The sequence below is a fragment of the Schistocerca piceifrons genome, chromosome 7 (assembly GCF_021461385.2).
Source record: "Schistocerca piceifrons isolate TAMUIC-IGC-003096 chromosome 7, iqSchPice1.1, whole genome shotgun sequence".
NCBI classification, from domain to species: Eukaryota; Metazoa; Arthropoda; class Insecta; order Orthoptera; family Acrididae; genus Schistocerca; species Schistocerca piceifrons.
In genome coordinates, this window is record NC_060144.1 from 349,980,037 (window position 1) to 350,001,516 (window position 21,480).

A 21,480-nucleotide genomic window follows, 5' to 3' on the forward strand; every position below is an offset into this window, starting at 1 on the left:
GCGCAACGCAATCTGACTTTCAATAATCCCTACAAAAGAATGGCCCTGACTAACAATAACCTATATCCTTCATGAATCACTTACCTCACAAAAATCTTCATTACTCGAACTACTGCAATACAGCGAGCGCCAATACTGCCAGCTAAATAAAAGACTCTAACTACTGAAGGCACTAAGTACTGATAGGCATAGTTAGCAAATGAAAGATTTTGATAGAGAATAAACAATGTATTTACCTCAATAATGTTCAAAGGTCATCATATATATATATCAGTTCATGACATCCATCTTTACAAATTTCCTTTTTCTGGCGGACACATGTCCAGATCGTCCGTTCTCAAAACTCTGGCATCTCTCTCTCCACATCCACCACTGATGGCGGCTGACCTCCAACTGCACCTGCTCACATCCAACTGCCTAACACTACAAAAGCGAATATTCCAACAATGCCAACCAACCACAGACTGCGCACAGCACAGTCAGTGATTTTCATACAGAGCGCTACGTAGCGTTACCAACATAAAAACCTAAACAGCCTATTTACAACATGTACTCCCTTTCCCATCAGCCAGTTTACAATGTGTTCGTTCCTCTAAAATTTTTGTGGCCTATCCTCAATGTTAACACTAGCATTGCCCATAGTTGTAACATTGTTGGGCTCTAGTTTGGGTAGAATATTTTTGAAACATGTTAGGAACACTTCACCATTCGTTTCTTTATGATAATATCCAATCTTTTTTTTACTTCCACCAAACCACAGTTGCTTCCTACATGCTCTATAATTAGCCTTTTCCCTTTTTGCGTAGGTTATTTTTAACTCCTGTGATAGACTTACAAGAAAAGCCCCTCTCTTATCAGTCACAGTTTTGTCAGTTCTCACTTCTCCTGCGTTAACCCACGTTTCGTCAAGGTGATAAATTGTCCGTTCCTCACGTGTGAACCGTTGAATCTGCCAGGGATAACGCCTTCTCCAAAAAGAAATATTCATTCTATCTGCAGCCACGCTACTACTTTCGAACTGAAAACCAGCATCTTTTATCAGTTTATAAAATGTTGTTTTTAAACGTGGCAAATCATCGTCATTATTTGCAGCCTGAACCACTTTTTTTACTGTAGGCGCTTCGTTGCTGAAACGTTCCTAAAACACACGATTGACGTTTTCTTGTCTTTCCTGGAGTTGAAAGCTTACGTGCACACATTACACTTGGTACAGAAACACCAGTAAAGTAGGATGTTACTGCTTTAAGTTTCTTTACCGGTATCGACGTATGTTTTTGTGATAACTTCTCATAAACATTGAGAACTATGAGGTTTTCTCCACTTCTTAACGGTGTTCATCTTCCATGTTTCACAAAAAAACGCGACACAGTTTCATGCATTTTCACCGTGCACACGGGAAACACGAACGAGTGAGGAGCACCACAGTGAATGCCCGCGTGATTGTTTAGAAGCAATGGGGGGAAGGTGGAGGAGGGGGGTGGTAGAAGGAGACTTCTCCCCGATTTCGTAGTTACTCACAACGAAAGAGGCTCTTTGTAGCCTCCTACCCTTCGGATGTTTTTTTCAGAATGACGTATGAAATTGAAGTTCTTGTACAGAAAGATTACCACTTACAAACTGATGAATGGTAAGCTGTGCATTGTCACATACAGAAGTTGATTTTCCTCCGCACATTCGGTTTACTCTCAAGTGCAAATCACAGGACTTCATTTCGATAAAATTTTAAAAAAATTAACTTCGAATGGAACTTTACGTATACAAGTCAGTTACTACATCCACTATGCTACTGCAACTGTGTTGACGTCATGATACATTTGTAATGATACTATACCATTTATCTCAAATTCATTAGGTCGGTTGATTGATTCGGGGGAGGGGACCAAACAGTGAGGTCATCGGTCCCATCGGATTATGGAAGGATAGGGAAGGAAGTCGGCCGTGCCCTTTCAAAGGAACCAACCCGGCATTTACCTGAAGCGATGTAGGGAAATCATGGAAAACCTAAATCAGGATGGCTGGACGCGGGCATGAACCGTCGTCCTCTCAGATGCGAGTCCAATGTACTAACCACTGCGCGCCTCGCTTGGTCATATGTTTTAAAAATATAGTGAAAACTTAAGCGTTTCGGCATTTCATGTTCAAAGTAGAAGTGCGAGAGTACAGACCAAGCCGACATGTAACGATCAGAATTAGCCATAGCTTCGGGCACAGGACTGTTCAGAGAAAGGGATTGTACATTGAGATTTGAAGTAAGAAATACATGGTTTAAATATCTAGCATACTGGACAGAAAAACCATTGCTGTTAATGCTTTAGAACGTCTTAAAGTCTCATTAGCGGTAGTATAAGACGAAATATATCATGCAGAATCAGAGTCTACTTCCAATAGTGGAAGTGTATTATGACCGCTGACCAATCGCCGGTCACTTGTTTGGTTACATCAGGATTGTTATTACGATGAGAGAAACGGGTACGACAGTTCATGCTGCTTGAGGCGTAGTGCCTGGGCGGCTCAGTCGCAGGTAAGGCAGATGGTAGTCTTCGATGCATCTGCAGCATACTGGTAAAACGTAGTTAGTCTACAATGGAGGCCGCTTACAAATCACTTGTGCTCCCCATCTTAGAATATTTCTTAGGCGTGTTGGAAGCACAAGAAGTCGACTAACAAGTGATATTGGCAAACTATCCAACGAAAGCCTGCTTATAAAATTTCAGCAACCTGCGTTAAGCGAATAATCTGTAGATATTCTAGAACTCTCTACATTTAAGCAGTCATTATTCCCGCGATCCACACGCGATTAGAACGTAAAGAACTTGCGATATGTGGTACTCTCTGTCATGCATTTCTGCAGATGTAGACTTTTCGTTAGGCGAGTAGAATCTTGGAACGACGTTACTTCCCTTGCGTCAGAAAATGGGACTGCTTGTAGGAATACGAGGATGGGAGCTCAACGAGTAATGAAACATATGTTTTTGCAAAAAACAGCTTGATTATATTCAAGATTCCAGTACATCATATAATTCCCCACTTTTCGCGTTAAAAGCCCTATTTTTCAGCATAATCTCCGTTAAGTGTGATGGCCTTCCGCCACCTTAATCGGTAGCCTGTACTTCGCATGGTACCACGTCGACGTCGGAACCAAAGTTTTTACCCATCAGTAACCTCCTTATCATCCACGTACCGCTTCCCGCGAAATGGATTCTTCATTGAGCCATCAGATGAAAGTCGGAAGGTGCGAGATCTGGGCCGTGGGATGGATGAAGATGAACAGCCCAATGAAGTTTTGTGAGCTCTTCGAGGGTACGCAGACTTGTGTGAGGTCTTGCATTGCCATGGAGAAGCTTCTTTGAATTTCTGTAGTGACGAAAACGCTGACATCATATCTTCAATTTCCAGAGGGTAACACGGTGAGGGAGATCCCAGAAGACCGCCGCCATTACTTTACGGACTGAAGATGTAGCTTTGAACTTTTTCTTTGGAGGAGAGATGGTATGGCGCCACTCGATTGATCACTTTTTTTTTTTTTTTTTTTGCCTCGCGGAGTGGCCGTGTGGTTAGAGGCGCGATGTCACGGATTGCGCGGCCCCTCTCGCAGGAGGTTCGAGTCCTCCGTCGGGCATGGGTATGTGTGTGTGTTGTTGTTAGCGTAAGTTAGTTTAAGTAGTGTGTAAGTCTAGGGTCCGATGGCCTCAGTAGTTTTATCCCTTAAGAATTCAGACATATCTGAACTTCTTGCGGCGGGGTAGGTTAAAAAATCGTTCCTCGTACTGTTCAAAATAAACGTCCACCTACCTTAGTACGGCTTCTGTTCGACTCCCCTTACTCCGCAAGCGGAGACACTTACCAGACGGCGAAAAAGCAGTGTTGAAGAAAACGCCATCTAATATCTGTCCTGCAAAGTCCGCATAAACTCTGGTAGTATTTCAGTTCCTGCAATCTCACATATATCAAGATTTCGGGTAGTGAAATGGCTCTGAGCACTATGGGACTTAACCTATGGTCATCAGTCCCCTAGAACTTAGAACTACTTAAACCTAACTAACCTAAGGACAGCACACAACTCCCAGCCATCACGAGGCAGAGAAAATCCCTGACCCCGCCGGGAATCGAACCCGGGAACCCGGGTGTGGGAAGCGTTCGGGTAGTGATACGGTACATTTTTTCTCACAGTAAATGTTCAAAAAATTTGTAGATAATCCTTTTTACTTCTTCTACCACACATGAAAATGGGCTATCAAGTCCTCATTTACCTAACTAACGTATCTATAGTTCTCTGTTCACAGTTCATACAACCAGTTTCACACGCAAAGCGGGCAGAAATTTACACTAGTCCGACCCAACTGATGATGCGATCTCTCAGTCACAGATCCGCTACTATAAATGAGTTTCACATTCGGTCCTTTTCAGTGGGTTTCTTTAAAAGAAACTGCTCGCCAAATACTCCATAACTGAATGCAGAATACGCCACACGGAATTTTCATAAAGGCCAAAAGTTCACATGCGACTAACTTTCCAACCAAACACTCCCGAAACTCCAAACTTTCATCAAACTGTTCGTAGCTACATCAACGTTAGTCGTGACACATTAAACGCGGGGAACTCAATATTCCTTTATTTTACACCTAATGAGAATCATCACATTTAACATGTCCTTCCGCGTCCGAAGCTGGCGAGTGACTCTGTCGATGTTGCATCACTCACAGCATATCTAACTAGCTGTGCGCTGGAACTACTTAATTATGATTGGCTGATCAGTCGGATGGACCAATCAGAATGATCCTTCGAGATCATTCTCGCGGAAAAACTCTCCTTAGCCAATCACTTTCAGAAAGTAATTTACGTCATCTCAAAATACAAATACTAACACAATATTTAACCAAACAAAACGAAATAAAATTAATCTATAAAATAATGTAGAAAACGATTGTACTTTAAACAGATATTCTGGCTGCCTTCTTACAAATTCAGTCACCCCTAGACATATGTCATCAGCAAATTACATCCCTCCCACGTTCCAATTACGTAATGTTGTACATAATATTAAATTTTTTTCGTATGTCCCACATACACACTCTCACTCATGCTCATTTATTCACACAACAACTTAATAAACAGATAATAATTTTTTATGAATTTTTATACTGTGAAATTAACAATTAAAGTTTTGAAAATAAAAATCCAAACTAATTGATTTGATATATTGAGACCTCTACGAATGATTTCAAATAGTAACAAAAGACAAACTGTAATCATTCCTAACTGAATTTATTTCCCTAAGTGTCGGTTTGGTTGGTTTTAGGTAATTTTCTGAATCTACGAAACTATTATGCACAGCTTTGAAATTTGGAGGAGATCTTCTTCCGAATAACAAAAAATAGTATACCAAGTTAGAAAATAATACTTAATATGTTTTATTTAGATTCGTAGGCGGTATGAATTTACGGTCGTTCTAAGTGACACAGAAGCCTGTTCTCACGCTGGTTAGTAGCGACACATGTGCTGCGATTCATGGCTAAAACACATGTTATTAGCCTCCTGTACATTCACCGCGCTCCACGTCTAGGTATCTTACAGCAATGAATGTTATCCCGTAACAACTTGCAACGTCACAATCTGAATATCCGATCACAGTTTTGTTTCTGGTTCGAAGTAAGGTACAGTCGTTCTCAAAAGTATCCGAACGACGCGAATTGCATTTCTCCTGATTCGCATGCAACCCACATAACGCAGATGTCTAGCAGGTCCTCTAATCGCTTCATGGTACAGTCGTTTGACTATGAAAATGGTTCCAACAAGTCACCACTAGAAAACACTGCTCTGTATCGCAATAACTCAAGATGTCAAGTAATTCTACGATTCTACAAATATCAGGGAACACCTTATCACAGGTAAGACTGTCCTTAAGGCTTGTAAGCTCACATTTATTACAATAAATGACATACCTGAAATGTTACCACTCTCATTATCACGTCAGATAGGTAATGCACGTAGTACGTTCGTCGTATTCATAATTTCCTCTTCAAATTAACGTATCGTACTTATTATTTAACACAAAATTACATTAAAATTTTAGGTTATTCACGAGTAGCTAGTTGAGATTATGTATGAACTTCAAATGACACGACGAAACGTCTTGTTCTGCATATGGATTCAAATCAAGGTTATGCAGACTAAGCAAAGATTACGAGACTAACGGAAACTAACAGTCATTCCTGATTAGGCATACAGTGAGTGATATACCTCGATTTTAGACAGTATCAGTTAGCAAATATCAACTTTAAATCACATAACGTAAATATTTTTAACGGACGCGAATTCCTACCCAGCACTTATTGTCCCTGTTAACGAACTACGAGAGAAGTTAAATATTGCTTCTTAACAAGTAACTTACTTGAAATGCCGTGAGGTAAAGCTTTGTGTTGGACATGGATTCGAACCCAGAACCTAATCGGATAGATATCGAAGCACAATCAACTGTGACATATCGGATTTTCTCGGCAGTAGCTAGATGCTTTAACTGAAATGACGAGAAGAAACATTAATTTTATCCTTCCCAGGACTCCAACACGGCACCTATCGCTGTTATATTCTAGAGAAAACGAACGTTAAATATGGGTTTGTTGCACCAACAGCGACATGTTAGCATGTTTGAACTAGAAATAATATGACGAAGAGTTTATTGCTAACTGGGAATAGAGCCCCACACATATCGTTGTTGACTACACACAAAGAGACGTCAGCTACCGAATTTTTCTCCACCAGCAGCTCGGAATAACATCTTGAACTTACAGTAATCTCGCAAATAGTTCTGTGTCTCACTAGGAGTCAAAAACGTCAAATATCGTTAGTGTTGACAAAGAATGAAAATACATTAAAATTCGAAATTATTATCCACCAGCAGATAGGTGTTCTCATGCTAGAGCTTGATAATACATAATGAAGTCTTTAGTGCCGGGCCAGGATTCGAACCCATTCACGCGCAATACGCGGAGACGTTGAGGAATCTACAGTTTTGAACAAACAACAATCTGTAGCCGAGCTGTATTGTCACGAAGGGAACAAATTCCGCCTTAAGGGCGGTCTGAGTTGCATTTCCAGTTCAGAATCAATTTTATCGACATACAGAAGTTCAGATAAAACATGGAATAAGTGTCCTGTGAGCCTACATAGCGTTTGTTCCGTCACTAGAAATAAATAACTAGTATAAGAAAGGTTACTGGCGATGGAGTTTCTACATGTCGCCACTCCAGACTTTATTATGGCTCAACCTAACGTCTACTTGGTAGAGAAGGAATATCATTTTTAATGTGAATTTCAGACCACAATGCCATTATATCTTCTACACTTGGTGTAGCCAGAAGAGAATGGAATCTGTCTCTCGATATCTAAAATCATAGACCGAAGCTGGAATCGAACCCAGACCTTAGATGTGTAAAACTATAGTCATCCCAACCGACCACCAAACCCTCTACCTAGTGGCTCACTTTTCTACCTAACCCCATTGTATCACATTGGCTTAGAATTCTACCACACAGGCTCCCTGTATCAATTTGCAGCATGTTCATTAAATTCATTTACTTGGTTGACCGAATCACCATGAACTAGCTGCCTCGGCTTCGCAGTGCATACATTCAACTTCATTTTGTAAGCGTCAAAATAAAATCACGTAACTGCCACCAACACAGAACTGCCAACAGTGTAGGATGCAGAAATTTCAATAGGAAGTGTTCCTTTCCACTTGGGCTACTCTATTGCGCTATCTGCTTGTTGAAAACGTCGTGCAATGCAAAAGAAAAGGTGTAACTGTTTGACTCTCATAAGTATTCACCTGGACATATGCATTATCCCACAGTGGTGTGGAATTCGGAAGTTCTGGAGCAGTTGTAGCTTTGTTTCATCTAGTAGCGTAATGGTAAGTATCATGCATGGTAGATAAGAGGTCGCGAGTTTGAGTGCATTCAGTGCTACGTTTTTTAAAACGCAATGCTCCCTCTGCTAAAGTTATCAATCTAATGGAACTCGTACCATAATTCCCTTCACTTCTCAACCCAAAATAATAGCGTGTGGGGAAAGGGCTAACTTCTGCGACATTTTGTTCATTTCAGGTTTTATAGACAGCCAGAGAGTAGATGCATCTCGAAACTTTTGTATTATGTATGGGTAGAGCGCATCATGCCAAAAAACCTCGGAAAAGTATTTTCTACATTAGCTGTCGTCTGGTAGTGGCATTTTATTCTTCTTCAAACCTTGTTTGACAGTTTTAACTCAGAACAAGTTTTCTACAGGCATGTAATCAATAAACCGCGTGTGCATTTTCAGACTGTTATAGATAACATCATAGAATTCGCATATATCGTTGATGATTAATTTCTCTCTCATGTTTACTATTTTTTTAACAACTTTAAAGGAAACCTTACGAAAATTGTGAACTGTATTATAAAAAGTGAAATAAAACTACCCACGATAACCTTACGACGAAAGTCTGTTTTAATAAAACTGAGTATCTGTACACAAGCATGCCTCTATCATCACGAATTAGTAAAATACTGCTCACTTAGATTTTGATTGGTTCTGTGGTTAATTGGTATGTTGTGTCATACTCAAGAGGTATGCAACTGTGGCATTTCATAAATAAAGTTATGTATTCCTAGAAACCGAAAATTTGCTTGTCAGCAGCGGAAAGAGGCGTTACCTGTTGTGCAGCATTGTAAGTTTTTCACCATTGCACTAGGAGCCGAAAGTATTTTCTTGCGCTTTCCTTATCGATGTTTGATCTGAGTGTTTGTAGCTCTTTCACAGAAGGGATAAAAACTCTACACTCAGTGAGACTGTAACAGCGAAACATAACAGACGCTTTTTCACAGGTCAGCACGTTACCACAGAGCTGGCGAAGAAGCATGCGTCTTAGCTTCCTCTTACGAGATCAATAGTGACTAGAACTCGTAAACCGCTATTTGAAGGACGAGATTATTTGCGATTTCCACGTGCAACGACTTTCCTGGGCTGAAAACAGTAAATTTACAATCTTTTTTAACACCTCAAGCGATAATAACTCATATTATTCAATGGAAATGACAGGTAAAGTCAAGTGAACTTTGAGGCTTAATTCCGTGCACGCCAGGAAGTAACTCGTCGATCACAGAGTTGCCAAACATACATTGCCTTGTTGCCAAATCTCAGTTACAATACCAGCAGGAAGAAGACGAACCGATGTGATCCCACAGCGGGCTGGGAAGTGACCATAGCTGGTGTCTCCGTTCGCGGCTGCTACGGCCTGGAATACGTAATGCGTCTGATTCGAATTTCTGTAACTAGGTTTAGGGACTGGAGCGTACTTACTAATAATACTCAGAACTGACTGCCAAGTAAGCATCGTAAATCAGTAACTCACATAGTTGTTTATATATTTCTTTCGTAAGTGTACTCAAAACTAAGAAACTCATTCACAGACGTTTTCGTGCCTCGCCGATAGTCGAGCACAAGAAACAAATAAAAATAAAAAAAGAATGTGTGTGTGTGTGTGTGTGTGTGTGTGTGTGTGTGTGTGTGTGTGAGAGAGAGACAGAGACAGAGAGAGATAAAAATCAAAATGAGTGAGAGAGAGAATAAAAATTTGTAAAGAAATTGAATCATGGTGTGTAAAGAAATCTTTCATTAAAATCACACGTTCCACATCATTACGATATATCGTATTCATGACCTATGAAACAAGAATTAATCTAATGTAATGTAATCTAATCATATCATATTGATAACTAGCCATGAAGAGTCATGAATTATCGAAATTTTTGCCAATACCAGTAACCAAATCTAAACTTGAAAATAAAAGTCGACAATTTTTGTAATAAACTGGGACTTCTGTCAAGACCCTTTCGTCCCTGTTAATTAACCACGAAAGATGTCTGATATACCTCTATTCTGAAGTAACAAAGTGTGCATGCATTTAAAGATGAAGCGCATGATGTGAAGTTATGTGACAGAGATACGAAACCAACACGATTCTTTCTCTGTCTACGGAATTCTTTTCATGTTAATATCAAATATCAGTAATTACTCGTAGATTACATTAAAACTAAAGTAACTGATGAATACGTTACTTGATAACAAAAACGCGCTGCCTTTCTTCATTTTCTTCCACCTACAAATGGCTATCGTGTGCTGCCAAAGCAAAAGGCAAGAGATGTTACTGCCTTCCGATACACGTCGCTGTCAGTTCTTCCATATGATTTGGTCGACATGACCTGTTTCAGGTTGTGTATGACAGACAATGTTTTAGAAAGTCAATTGTTTTCCTTTGCAATAAACAGAAAGATTTTCATTCTAACTAATGCTAACATGTCGCTGCTGGTGCAACAAATTCATATTTAACGTTCGTTTTCTCTAAAATATAACAGCGATAGGTGCCGGGTTGGAGTCCTGGGAAGGAAAAAGATAATGATTCGTCTCGTCATTTCAGTTAAAACATCTAGCTACTGCCGAGAAAATCCGATATGTCACAGTTGATTGTGCTTCGATATCTATCCGATTAGGTTCTTGGTTCGATTCCCTGTCCAACACAAAGCTTTACCTCACGGCATTTCAAGTAAGTTACTTGTTAAGAAGCAATATTTAACATCTCTCGTAGTTCATTAACAGGGACAATAGGTGCTGAGTAGGAATTCACGTCCGTTAAAAATATTTACGTCTCAAAAATGAGATCGACCGGAAGTGCAAAATGGCTAAGCAGGGATGGCTAGAGGACAAATGTAAGGATGTAGAGGCCTATCTCACTAGGGGTAAGATAGATACCGCCTACAGGAAAATTAAAGAGACCTTTGGAGATAAGAGAACGACTTGTATGAATATCAAGAGCTCAGATGGAAACCCAGTTCTAAGCAAAGAAGGGAAAGCAGAAAGGTGGAAGGAGTATATAGAGGGCCTATACAAGGGCGATGTACTTGAGGACAATATTAAGGAAATGGAAGAGGATGTAGATGAAGATGAAATGGGAGATATGATACTGCGTGAAGAGTTTGACAGAGCACTGAAAGACCTGAGTCGAAACAAGGCCCCCGGAGTAGACAATATTCCATTGGAACTACTGACGGCCGTGGGAGAGCCAGTCCTGACAAAACTCTACCATCTGGTGAGCAAGATGTATGAAACAGGCGAAATACCCTCAGACTTCAAGAAGAATATAATAATTCCAATCCCAAAGAAAGCAGGTGTTGACAGATGTGAAAATTACCAAACTATCAGCTTAATAAGTCACAGCTGCAAAATACTAACACGAATTCTTTACAGACGAATGGAAAAACTGGTAGAGGCCAACCTCGGGGAAGATCAGTTTGGATTCCGTAGAAACACTGGAACACGTGAGGCAATACTGACCTTACGACTTATCTTAGAAGAAAGATTAAGGAAAGGCAAACCTACGTTTCTAGCATTTGTAGACTTAGAGAAAGCTTTTGACAATGTTGACTGGAATGCTCTCTTTCAAATTCTAAAGGTGGCAGGGGTAAAATACAGGGAGCGAAAGGCTATTTACAATTTGTACAGAAACCAGATGGCAGTTATAAGAGTCGAGGGACATGAAAGGGAAGCAGTGGTTGGGAAGGGAGTATGACAGGGTTGTAGCCTCTCCCCGATGTTGTTCAATCTGTATATTGAGCAAGCAGTAAAGGAAACAAAAGAAAAATTCGGAGTAGGTATTAAAATTCATGGAGAAGAAATAAAAACTTTGAGGTTCGCCGATGACATTGTAATTCTGTCAGAGACAGCAAAGGACTTGGAAGAGCAGTTGAATGGAATGGACAGTGTCTTGAAAGGAGGATATAAGATGAACATCAACAAAAGCAAAACAAGGATAATGGAATGTAGTCTAATTAAGTCGGGTGATGCCGAGGGAATTAGATTAGGAAATGAGGCACTTAAAGTAGTAAAGGAGTTTTGCTATTTGGGGAGCAAAATAACTGATGATGGTCGAAGTAGAGAGGATATAAAATGTAGGCTGGCAATGGCAAGGAAAGCGTTTCTGAAGAAGAGAAATTTGTTAACATCCAGTATTGATTTAAGTGTCAGGAAGTCATTTCTGAAAGTATTCGTATGGAGTGTAGCCATGTATGGAAGTGAAACATGGACGATAAATAGTTTGGACAAGAAGAGAATAGAAGCTTTCGAAATGTGGTGCTACAGAAGAATGCTGAAGATTAGATGGGTAGATCACGTAACTAATGAGGAAGTATTGAATAGGATTGGGGAGAAGAGAAGTTTGTGGCACAACTTGACCAAAAGAAGGGATCGGTTGGTAGGACATGTTCTGAGGCATCAAGGGATCACCAATTTAGTATTGGAGGGCAGCGTGGAGGGTAAAAATCGTAGAGGGAGACCGAAAGATGAATACACTAAGCAGATTCAGAAGGATGTAGGTTGCAGTAGGTACTGGGAGATGAAAAAGCTTGCACAGGATAGAGTAGCATGGAGAGCTGCATCAAACCAGTCTCAGGACTGAAGACCACAACAACAACAACAACATGTAATTTAAAGTTGATATTTGCTAACTGATACTGTCTAAAATCGAGGTATATCACTCTCTGTAAGCCTAATCAGGAATGACTGTTAGTTTCCGTCAGTCACGTAATCTTTGCTTAGTCTGCGTGACCCGGGTTTGAATCCACATGCAGAACGAGACGGTTTGTCGTGTCATTTGAAGTTCATACATAATCTCAACTAGTTGCTCGTGAATAACTTAAATTTTTAATGTCATTTTGTGTTAAATAATAAGTACGATACGTTACTTTGAAGAGTAAATCATGAATACCGCGGACTTCCTACGTGCATTACCTATCTGACGTGATAATGAGAGTGCTAACATTTCAGGTACGTCATTTATTGTAATAAATGTGAGCTTACACGCCGTAAGGACAGTCTTACCTGTGATAAGGTGTTTGACTGTGATCTGTTGATCGCTTGGGATGAGAGTGTTCTCACGTTCGAACATTGCAGGGGTCACAGCAGATTGTGGCCGACTGGCACGCGAGAGATCCGACAGGTTTGCGCACCCTTGTTGCGATGATAACAGTCGCATCGCCCAACGACACACAGCGCTTTTGTTCACTACCAGGTCTCCGTAGACATTCTGCAAGCGCCTATGAATATCTTTGGTGCTCTTGTTTTTCGCCAGTGACACCTCTTTGCTTGTCACAGACGCCATTTTCAAGGCTACTCATCGCGCCACCACCTATCGGAACTTCGTGAAACTTCAGGAACTCCGGGCTGGGACTACTCAAGAGGACGTCGTTATCAGGAGAAAGGAAACTGGCGTTCTACGGATCGGTGAGTGGAATGTCAGATCCCTTAATCGGGCAGGTAGGTTAGAAAATTTAAAAAGGGAAATGGGCAGGTTATTGTTGGATATAGTGGGAATTACTGTAGTTCGGTGGCTGGAGGAACAAGACTTTTGGTCAGGTGAATACAGGCTTATAAATACAAAAGAAAATAGGGGTAGTGCAGGAATAGGTTTAATAATGAATAAAAAAGTAGGAGTGCGGGTAAGCTACTACAAACAGCATAGTGAACGCATTGTTGTGGCCAAGATAGACACGAAGCCCTCGCCTACTACAGTAGTACAAGTTTATATGCCAACTAGCTCTGATGAAATGTATGATGAGATAAAAGAAATTATTCAGGTATTGAAGGGAGACGAAAATTTAATAGTCATGGGTGACTGGAATTCGATAGTAGGAAAAGGGAGAGAAGGAAACATAGTTGGTGAATATGGATGGGTGGTAAGAAATGAAAGTAGAATTTTGCACAGAGCATAACTTAATCATAGCTAACACTTGGTTCAAGAATCGTGAAAGAAAGTTGTATACTTGGAAGAATCCTGGAGATACTAGTAGGTATGAGATAGATTATATAATGGTAAGACAGAGATTTAGGAACCAGGTTTTAAATTGTTAAGGCATTTCCAGAGGCAGATGTGGACTCTGACCACAATCTATTGGTTATGAACTGTAGATTAAAACTGAAGAAACTGCGAAAAGATGAGAATTTAGGAGGTCAGACCTGGATAAACTAAATAAACCAGAGGATGTTCAGAGTTTCAGAGAGAGTATAAGGGAACAATTGACAGGAATGGGGGACAGAAATACAGAAGAAGAAGAATAGGTAACTCTGAGGGATGAAGTAGTGAAGGCAGTAGAGGATCAAGTAGGTAAAAAGACGAGGGCTAGTAGAAATTCTTGGGCAACAGGAGAAATATTGAATTTAGTTGATGAAAGTAGAAAATATAAAAATGCAGTAAACAAAGCAGGCAAAAAGGAATACAAACGTCTGAAAAATGAGATCGACAGGATGTGCAAAATGGCTAAGCAGGGATGGCTAGAGGACAAATGTAAGGATGTAGAGGCTTATCTCACTAGGGGTAAGATAGATACTGCCTACAGTAAAATTAAAGAGACCACTGGAGAAAAGAGAACCACCTGTATGAATATCAAGAGCTCAGATGGAAACCCAGTTCTAAGCAAAGAAGGGAAAGCAGAAAGGTGGAAGGAGTATATAGAGGGTCTATACGAGGGCGATGTATTTGAGGACAATATTATGGAAATGGAAGAGGATGTAGATGAAGATGAAATGAGAGATACGATACTGAGTGAAGAGTTTGACAGCACTGAAAGACCTTAGTCGAAACAAGGCCCCAGGAGTAGCAACATTCCATTAGAACTACTGACAGCCTTGGGAGAGCCAGTCCTGACAAAACTCTACCATCTGGTGAGCAAGATGTATGAGACAGGCGATATACCATCTGACTTCAAGAAGAATATAATAATTCCAATCCCAAAGAAAGCAGGTGTTGACAGATGTGAAAATTACCGAACTATCAGTTTAATAAGTCACGGTTTCAAAATACTAATGCGAATTCTTTACAGACGAATGGAAAAACTGGTAGAAGGTGACCTCGGGGAAGATCAGTTTGGATTCCGTGGAAATGTTGGAACACGTGAGGCAATACTGACCATACGACTTATCTTAGAAGTTAGATTACGGAAAGGCAAACCTATGTTTCTGGCATTTGTAGACTTAGAGAAAGCTTTTGACAATGTTGACTGGAATACTCTCTTTCATTTTCTGAAGATGGCAGGCGTAAAACACAGGGAACGAAAGGCTATTTACAATTTGTAGAGAAACCAGATGGCAGTTGTAAGATTCGAGGGACATGAAAGGGAAACAGTGGTTGGGAAGGGAGTGAGACAGGGCTGTAGCCCCTCCCCGATGTTATTCAATGAGTATATTGTGCAAGCAATAAAGGAAACAAAAGAAAAATTTGGAGTAGGTATTAAAATCCAGGGAGAAGAAATAAAAACTTTGAGGTTCACCGATGATATTGTAATTCTGTCATAGACAGCAAAGGACTTGGAAGAGCAGTTGAACGGAATGGACAGTGTCTTGAAAGGAGGATATAAGATGAACATGAACAAAAACAAAACGAGGATAATGGAATGTAGTCGAATTAAGTCGGGTGATGCTCAGGGAATTAGATTAGGATATGAGACACTTAAAGTAGTGAAGGAGTTTTGCTATTTGGGGAGCAAAATAACTGATGATGGTCGAAGTAGGGAGGATATAAAATGTAGACTGGCAATGGCAAGGAAAGCGATTCTGAAGAAGAGAAATTTGTTAACACAGAGTGTAGATTTAAGTGTCAGAAAGTCGTTTCTGAAAGTATTTGTATGGAGTGTAACCATTTATGGAAGTGAAACATGGACGATAAATAGCTTAGACAAGAAGAGAATAGAAGCTTTCGAAATGTGGTGCTACAGAGGAATGCTGAAGATTAGATGGGTAGATCACATAACTAATGAGGAGGTATTGAATAGGATTGGGGAGAAGAGAAGTTTGTGGCACAACTTGACTAGAAGAAGGGGCCGGTTTGTAGGACACGTTCTGAGGCACCAAGGGATCACAAATGTAGCATTGGAGGGTACCGTGGAGGGTAAAATCGTAGAGGGAGACCAAGTGATGAATACGCTAAGCAGATTCAGAAGGATGTAGGTTGCAGTAAATACTGGGAGATGAAGAAGCTTGCACAGGTCAGAGTAGCATGGGGAGCTGCATCAAACCAGTCTCAGGACTGAAGACCACAACAACAACAGGGGCAGAAGCGTGAATATTCCACGATGTCTCACAACAAATTCCGGATGTTATCAACCGAAACTGGGCGACAAATAAAAGTGTTGCGTTACTTACTGAACGTCTCTGGTGGATCTACATGGGCAGTGCGGCGACGTCTGGAGCATCACGGCCATCACTGTTGCGTGTTCTCTTGACTTGGCAGTAGAGAGAGCCACTCCTAAAGACTTCATTAGAGTCAGGAGTGGCACCACGTTGTCTGCATATCGTGTCACTATGGCCTAATACGTGCGTGGAGGCTCGAAGGAGAGCCAAAGTTGCCAGATTGCGTTTGTCATTGTTATGCCCCAATGGCATGGTGCTGCGTTAGGTAGACAACAATAAAACGCCCGTTTCACATAGCCGTTGATTTGGACAGTAGCTCAAATGGTTCAAATGGCTCTGAGCACTATGGGACTTAACTTCTGAGATTATCAGTCCTCTGTAACTTAGAACTACTTAAACCTAACTTATCTAAGGACATCACACACATCCATGCCCGAGGCAGGATTCGAACCTCCGGCCGTAGCGGTCGCGCGGTTCCAGACTGAAGCGCCTAGAACCTCTCGACCACTCCGGCCGGCTTGGACAGCAGCAGTTAACATTTCTGACGTGTTACAGCCGATGGCTGTGTCCTGTCTTCGAAGTCCGGGTGATGTTATCTTTCAATAAGATAACACAAGACTGGAGTCTATCGGCTGTCGTTACCTACCTTGACACAGGGTTCGTCGAATTCTCCAGCTCTCTCTCCACTGTAAACATCTCGTTATGTGTTGTTGAGGGAGTGATCCCAAATGATAATTGCAATTTCATTTCCCTGGAAATTGTTACACTCAGCTAATTGTATGAGTTCACTGATGCTCGTTGTAAATAGAAGAAATCTTAATAGTAGAATACTATAATTTTTCGTTATATTATGTGCATAATTTTAAATTTTTTAAATATAAAGTAAGTTTGCAGTCTTCACACAACTTTGAAACCTGCTGTTTTTTAGGACAATTCATTATTATAAATAACGGGATCATTACGAAACATCTGAGGCTGCTTTTAATATTGCGCGCAAATGCATTAGCATACAACAGGAACAATAAGGATCCACTTCTCAGTGACAGGCCTGAAGTTACTGTTACGGCGTAAAGTCAAGCGCCAGCACCCCAGTCGGGAACGATAGAGAAGAGATGGCTGCGAGAAGACGTCAGCCAAGTGCATGACTGACCGACCCCTCTCCAGGACGACAACGTGACAGGAGCGGCCCCTATGCGAAGAGGATATAAGCGTCGCTGCCGATTGGACGTGGATAAAAGCGTCAACTCGTTACTTCGCCTGGACACTCTATGTAGCAGAGTTGCGATTGTTTATATGGAGGAAACTGCTTATTTCGTGTGTCGTGTCGCCCTTTGCTTGCGAAACATCTGTATAATTGCAAAGTTAACTATTGTCTCTTTTCATTTTGTAATAAAACTCGTTAATACGATTTGTTTGACTGAGTGATTCGAGTAAGCAGGTTTCCTATACACCCCATATTTGACGATGAGCTGGGAGACATAAAGTTACCCCTACATCCGAAGTTAGCTCTACATCCCCCAAGGGTCTCCATCGAAGCCGTACCATGCCGCAACCTGTCTATCACGATATCTTCAACTCATACACATACTTAATTTGATGTTCTGTGTAATCCTACTTTGGTTAGTAAACTCTGGAGTGTCGCTTTTTTGACTTCAAGTTGTGTGTGAAATTTCGGCTTGATACTTCTATCCGATCCTGAGAAAAAGAGTTTTTAAGAGACGGACAGCAGAGTAATCCTCTAAAGGTTCTGCTTTTAACAACTGAGCTATGGAACCCTAAAAACTATCATCCTACTAAAGAAATCTATAGACAGTCTTACAGTAACTCCTTCAGAAAATTATTTAACGATCCTCGATAAATAAACGTGATTAGGAGTGATGAAGACACTAGAAGTTTTACTTGTTCCTCACAGTCCTCTGACACACATAGTTATCATGAATATCGAAACAAATCTTCATGATTGAGGCACATAGCACTTTTGTGGGGCAACTTTCGACATTGACAAGGTGTTTCTTTGTCGTCTGATAAATTACTGTTATCATTATCATATGTTTTATATATTCTCTGCGTCATACTACCACAGTCGTTTCCATAGCGATGTCTACGGCGCCGTATTAATCACCCACTATAAGTTGCCTTTTTGCCGGCGGTGCTGGGAGCTCGTGATCGCCTCGTAGCACGTTGGCTGCTGGGACAAGCGATGCCTCTCTCTCCCTGGGCTTACAACTGTTAAAAGAAACGAACATTTGATGGATTTAGGAGCTGTAGAAGTGACACATAAGTTGATAACAAGCCGTCAGAAAGATCAGGTACAGCCCCTTTGCTCATTTTTCTGAACAACAGTAACAGTAACGCGACACCCACGAGACAACATTATTTTGACAGTGGATACTTTTTCCTTGGGCGGATAAAATTGTTAGGTAGCGAAGGTTGGCAACGAGCGTATACATCCCATAGCGACCTGAAGTCAGCCAACTCTCACCCATCAGAAAACTGCCACCTTATATTTGGCGATTAGTACTTAATAAAAGAGCTGCTAAATCGTTATTGCAGTTTCTAGAACGAGAGCTTTCTGTTTAATAAAGCTGTCGATAAATACTGCTGAGAACGTAAAATATGAAGTGTGCAAAAGCGCGGAACATAGAGCTGCCTACATTTAGGTGCATGCGCGCTGCTAGGCTTTATTTACATCTGTAGTTGTTATATTTTCTGCAACTTCTCGTAATAGTGTGTCCAATGTTGGAAGAACTTTAGAGCTACTGCAAGGACTAGGCGTTTACCATCTGCAGTTGAACATTGATTTGTTGTGCGTCAAGTGGACCGTAAGGAGCGTTTTATAGTTGCTTTGTAGTGTATCTGCCTGTCTGTCCCATACGTACAGTACATACGTTCCATCTGGAGCACTGCTTGTTTTTTAAACTGTCGTCACCAGTTTTGTAAAGGCCTCATCTCTACTGCCGTGGAGGTCGAGATACCACTGTTGCTACGATAGGCCAAGTTAGTCAGTTCGTGAAACGGCTTCTGGTGCAGCACATCGCTAAGACAATTTCTCGCTGCTACTATTACACAGCTATACCCCAGGGTTTAGGTAGCAGGATACGAAAACGGAAGGTTGTACAACACTCCTACAATTTAGTAACAAAGTCACACAAAAATGAGTTAAAAGATTAGCTTATTTTTGTGACTTGTTGAATAATGAAGTCTGCAACACTACTTGTAATATAACGTAAAAAAGGCCCTCAATGGCTAAGTGCAAATAACTGACCGTGAGATCTGTCAAAAAGTAAACTACAATGTGACTTACAGTAAATACAGTAGAGCACTAACATATGTGTGTGTGTGTGTGTGTGTGTGTATGTGTATCTACATCTACATCCATACTCCGCAAGCCACCTGACGGTGTGTGGCGGAGTGTTCCCTTCTATTCCAGTCTCGTATTGTTCGTGGAAAGAAGGATTGTCGGTATGAATCTGTGTGGGCTCTAATCTCTCTGATTTTATCCTCATGGTCTCTTCGCGAGATATAAGTAGGCGGGAGCAATATACTGCTTGACTCTTCGGTGAAGGTATGTTCTCTAAACATTAACAAAAGCCCGTACCGAGCTACTGAGCGTCTCTCCTACAGAGTTTTCCACTGGAGTTTATCTATCATCTCCGTAACGCTTTCGCGATTATTAAATGATCCTGTAACGAAGCGCGCTGCTCTCCGTTGGGTCTTCTCTATCTCTTCTATCAATCCTATCTGGTACGGATCCCACACTGTTGAGCAGTATTCAAGCAGTGGGCGAACAAGCGTACTGTAACCAACTTCCTTTGTTTTCGGATTGCATTTCCTTAGGATTCTTCCAACGAATCTCAGTCTGGCATCTGCTTTACCGACGATCAACTTTATATGATCATTCCATTTTAAATCACTCCTAATGCGTACTCCCAGATTATTTATGAAATTAACTGCTTCCAGTTGCTGACCTGCTATTTTGTAGTTAAATGATAAGGGAACTATCTTTCTATGTATTCGCAGCACATTACACTTGTCTACATTGAGATTCAATTGCCATTCCCTGCACTATGCGTCTATTCGCTGCAGATCCTCCTGCATTTCAGTACAATTTTCCATTGTTACAACCTCTCGATACACCACAGCATCATCTGCAAAAAGCCTCAGTGAACTTCCGATGTCATCCACAAGGTCATTTATGTATATTGTGAATAGCAACGCTCCTATGACACTCCCCTGCGGCACACCTGAAATCACTCTTACTTCGGAAGACTTCTCTCCATTGAGAATGACATGCTGCATTTTGTTATCTAGGAACTCTTCAATCCAATCACACAATTGGTCTGATAGTCCATATGCTCTTACTTTGTTCATTAAACGACTGTGGGGAACTGTATCGAACGCCTTGCGGAAGTCAAGAAACGCGGCATCTACCTGTGAACCCGTGTCTATGGCCCTCTGAGTCTCGTGGACGAGTAGCGCGAGCTGGGTTTCACACGACCGTCTTTTTCGAAACCCATCCTGATTCCTACAGAGTAGATTTCTAGTCTCCAGAAAAGTCATTATACTCGAACATAGTACGTGTTCCAAAATTCTACAACTGATAGACGTTAGATAGTTCTGCACATCTGTTCGACGTCCCTTCTTGAAAACGGGGATGACCTGTGCCATTTTCCAATCCTTTGGAACGCTACGCTCTTCTAGAGACCTACGGTACACCGCTGCAAGAAGAGGGGCAAGTTCATTCGCGGACTCTGTGTAAAATCGAACTGGTATCCCATCAGGTCCAGCGGCCTTCCCTCTTTTGAGCGATGTTAATTGTTTCTCTATCCCTCTGTCGTCTATTTCGATATCTACCCTTTTGTCATCTGTGGGACAATCTAGAGAAGGAACTACAGTGCAGTCTTCCTCTGTGAAACAGATTTGGAAAAAGACATTTAGTATTTCGGCATTTAGTCTGTCATCCTCTGTTTCAGTACCATTTTGGTCACAGACTGTCTGGACATTTTGTTTTGAGCCACCTACCGCTTTGACATAAGGCCAAAATTTCTTAGGATTTTCTGCCAAGTCAGTACATAGAACTTTACTTTCGAATTCATTGAACGCCTCTCGCATAGCCCTCCTCACACTACATTTCGCTTCGCGTAACTTTTGTTTGTCTGCAAGGCTTTGGCTACGTTTATGTTTGCTGTGAAGTTCCGTTTGCTTCCGCAGCAGTTTCCTAACTCGGTTGTTGTACCACGGTGGCTCTTTTCTATCTCTTACGAT

General features: G+C 41.1%; 1 protein-coding gene across 1 annotated transcript in view; it reads left to right on the forward strand.

Moving 5' to 3' along the window:
• The window catches only part of LOC124804811 (cytochrome P450 4C1-like), a 132,201-nt gene that overhangs the window by 17,780 nt on the left and 92,941 nt on the right, over window positions 1-21,480 (forward strand). The gene's annotated exons all lie outside the window — the stretch shown is intronic.